The sequence below is a fragment of the Rhinichthys klamathensis genome, unplaced genomic scaffold (genome assembly GCF_029890125.1).
Source record: "Rhinichthys klamathensis goyatoka isolate OS25496 unplaced genomic scaffold, OSU_Roscu_1.1 h1tg000065l_1, whole genome shotgun sequence".
In the NCBI taxonomy this organism is placed as follows: domain Eukaryota; kingdom Metazoa; phylum Chordata; class Actinopteri; order Cypriniformes; family Leuciscidae; genus Rhinichthys; species Rhinichthys klamathensis.
Window position 1 is genome coordinate 1,872,918 of NW_026606608.1, and position 3,748 is coordinate 1,876,665.

At 41.9% G+C, this 3,748-nt stretch overlaps 1 long non-coding RNA gene across 2 annotated transcripts; it reads left to right on the forward strand.

Annotated features, from left to right (window-relative positions):
• The first annotated feature begins 238 nt into the window (after nt 1-238).
• On the forward strand, nt 239-1,369 carry LOC130084473 (uncharacterized). Of its 2 annotated transcripts, none has more exons than XR_008806934.1 (3): nt 239-407; nt 855-1,233; nt 1,324-1,369. It is a non-coding gene; the product is annotated as an uncharacterized LOC130084473 (long non-coding RNA). The 2 variants fall into 2 exon arrangements; XR_008806935.1 differs by having other exon boundaries at nt 240-407; nt 1,329-1,362.
• The last annotated feature ends 2,379 nt before the right edge of the window (nt 1,370-3,748 follow it).

Genomic DNA, 3,748 nt, shown 5'->3' on the forward strand with positions numbered 1-3,748 from the left:
GCGAGTGCAACAAACTGAGTGGGGCCTCTGACCAGCCTTAACGTGTGAGTGAATTGCAGTGCTTTTGCCTTATTGATACACATTGATTTGTGGCTGTGGAATTGAAGTGAACACAAGTGTGCTGTGCCTTTGCTGAGAAGTGGCCCTAGCCCCATTTACACGTTTGTGGAAAGTTACTATATCTGCTCCCCATTTGAAGTCCAGTGTGATACAGCTGCACTGAAGAGGGTACTCTGTACTGTGAAGGTCCTTAATTGTTATTTACTGTTTTGAGCCCAGAAGCCTACCGCATCACTGGAGAAACGATCTTTTAACCCACTGTCTCCTTACTGTGAATTGAAGAGAGTACTGTGCAGATCCTTACCTGTTCCACTTACTGTTGAGTTCAGAGGCATGCAGCATCACTGGTAACGTACCCTTTTTAATCCATTGTCTCCTTGCTGTGCACTGAAGAGAGTACATTGTACTGTGAAGATTCTTACCCGTCCTATTTACTGGTTGAGCCCAGAAGCCTACCGCATCACTGGAGAAACGATCTTTTAACCCACTGTCTCCTTGCTGTGAATTGAAGAGAGTACTGTGCAGATCCTTACCTGTTCCACTTACTGTTGAGTCCAGACGCATGCAGCATCACTGGTAACGTGCCCTTTTTAATCCATTGTCTCCTTACTGTGCACTGAAGAGAGTACATTGTACTGTGAAGATTCTTACCCGTTCTACTTACTGTTTGAGCCCAGAAGCCTACAGCATCACTGGTAACGTACCATTTTAATTCATTGTCTTCCTGCTGTGTACCGAAGAGAGTACGTTGTACTGCGAAGATCCTTACCTGCTCTACTTACTGTTGAGTCCAGAAGCACACTGCATCATTTGGGAAGCAACCTTTTAATTCACTGTCTCCTTACTGCGAGCTGAAGAGAGTACTGTGTACTGTGAAGATCCTTACCTGTTCTACTTACTGTCCGAGTCCAGAGGTATACAGCATCACTGGTAAAGTACCCTGTTTAATCCATTGTCTTCCTGCTGTACATTGAAGAGAGTATTTTGTACTGTGAAGATCCTCACCTGTTCTACTTACCGTTTGAGTCCAGAAGGACGCAGCATCATGGGCGAAGTAAACCTTTAACTCACTGTCTTCCTCCTGTGGACCGAAGAGTACCGCGCACTGCGAAGAATCCTTACCTGCTATACTTACTGCCCGAGTTCGGAAGTCTGCAGCACTGCTGGGAAAAAGTAAGCTTTCAAACCATTGTTCCATTACGGTGTGCCGATGAGAGTTCTCGGTACTGTGAATATCCTTACCTGTTCTACTTACTGTTTGAGTCCAGAAGCATGCAGCATCGCTGGTGAAGCCGTCTAGTGATTCGCTGGTGAAGCCGTCTAGTGATTCGCTGGCTCGCCCCCCTGTGAACCGAAGGGAGAGCTGTGTACTGTGAATAACCCTTACCTGTTATTCTCACTATCTGAGTCTGAAAGTCTGCAGCACCGCTGGGGAACGGAGTCCCTAAATTGCCGCCCAGGGGACACCGTGACAGTTGCGACACGCCCGCCCGTGACAGAAGGATATCTAGAGGACAGTGAAGGCTATCCAATTGATGCCCCTTGTTTTATTGTTCAATAAAGATTGTTCCTCCTTTGAAACTTACCTGTGTCTCCGTAGTCCTCTGTTGTGTGCCTGTGGTGTCGGCTCCCCACGGTGGTGACTCAGTAAGAGAGGGGGGGGTGGTTGGTCATCCGAGCATTCCTCCCCTCGACCTGTGTGACACATACACACCCTTTTCATCTCTGTGCGTGCTGTAACTCACCCACCACTAGCCTAGCTTAGCACAAAGACTAGAAGTAAATGGCTCCAGCTAGCATTCTGCTCCCAATAAGTGACACAATAACGCCAACATTTTCCTTTTTATATATTGTGATTTGTATAGAAATCACTCCGCCCAAGTAGCAGTGCTTTGCCTTCTGAGAATATAGTTCCCAGTATGTTTACTGTTATAAGGGTGCTGTGTGTCATATGACCTTGTTATTTGTACACACTGTGACTATACAAATCACAACATATAAACAGGGAAAATGTTGGCGTTATTTTGTCACTTACATCCAGTCTTTGCCATTTACATCCAGTCTTTGTGCTAAGCTAGGCTAGCGGTGGGTGCGTCAGACAGAGTTACAGCACGCACGGAGATGAAAAAGGTATGTATGGACTCATCTAACTCTGGGGGATATGGTGAATAAGCTAAAGTCCCAAAAAGTTGGTGAGTTCCTTTAACAAAAAATGTTTCTCTGGATAAAATAAAAAAGCATGTGTGAGACAGAATAAGGGTGAAAAATAAAACTTACATAAACTTAAATAAAACAGTAGATACCCATCTAGAGACCATAGAGGAGATGCTGGATCTTACATTGCAAGCTGATTCTTGAGTGTTTGAAGCTTAGGTTTCAGATCAGTCTTACCTAAGTTCAGAAGTACCTGTTGAATAAAATCTAAAGTGTTCTCCATGTACTTTGGGTAGTTGAGATGCAGTGCATAGGTAAGTCCGAAGACAATGTACATGGCCTGGGGCAGGCTCTCAACATCCATCATAATGTTTCCCACTGAAGATGCAGTGTGGTGAAGGGACTGTGTGTGTGGAGTGATGTTTCCTGTTCATGGCAGAGGATCCCCACTGGCACATCATTGTACGAACCTTCCTCATCATCAATGTCCTGAAAAAAGGAACAGGGCATGATCACATCAACATGACAACATAGTGCTACAAACACAGAGATGCTGTATTTCCTATAAATTTACTAGATGCATTTATTTTGTTTACAAGTTCCAGATGGAGTCTGGAGATGATGTGGGGTACTTATTGTTTACATCATACTTTACACACTGTAAAGTAAGGCTGTTGTAGCTAGTTCAGGGGAGAGAATTAAATTGTCACTAATCTAAATGTCTATTCTTGATAGCAATTGAATTGCTACTAGTAAAAAATTTCATTTTTGATATCTGAAAAAGTATTTCTGATATCAATATTATTTCAGATATATGAAATGGCTTTCTTAGTAGTAACAATCACATTCATGATATCAGAAATGAACATTGTCACTAGTGAAAATTGAATTATTGATATCAAAAATAAAGATTTTTACTAGTAAGAATTGTATTTCTGATATGTGAAGTTGAAATTCCAACTAGTAAGAAATAAATTATTGATATCAACAATTGATTTTGAATGGCAGCCTATGGTGACATTTCACTAGTGAACATACAATTACAGATATTAAGAATTATAGTTTTTACTAGTTGCAATTCAATTGTTGATATCAAGATTTATAATTTTTACTAGTGAAAATGTAAATGTTGATATCAAGAATTATCATTGTTACTAGTGAAAATGTAATTCCTGATATCAAAAATTACCATTGCTACTAGTAGAAATATTATTCCTAATATCAATAATTATAATTTTAACTAGTGAAAATTGAATTGTTGATATCAAGGATTCATATCCTGGAAATGAATAAAAGTTAAAACGGCTTGCCATAGTAGAGCAGTCTATTGTGTGACCGAGTACGCGTACCCAAACACCGCGGAGGACTCAAAGTTTAACTTACCCAAAGCGGACGGTCACGTCGGCGCAAAGCTCAATTTCTATGTCCGCGCGGACTCCGTACTCGGTGTCACACAATAGAATCCGGTTTAAAAAGGCAGCTGGGATCTGCGCCAACTTACCGGGAAGTTCGCTGGTCCGTGGTCCGTGATGCT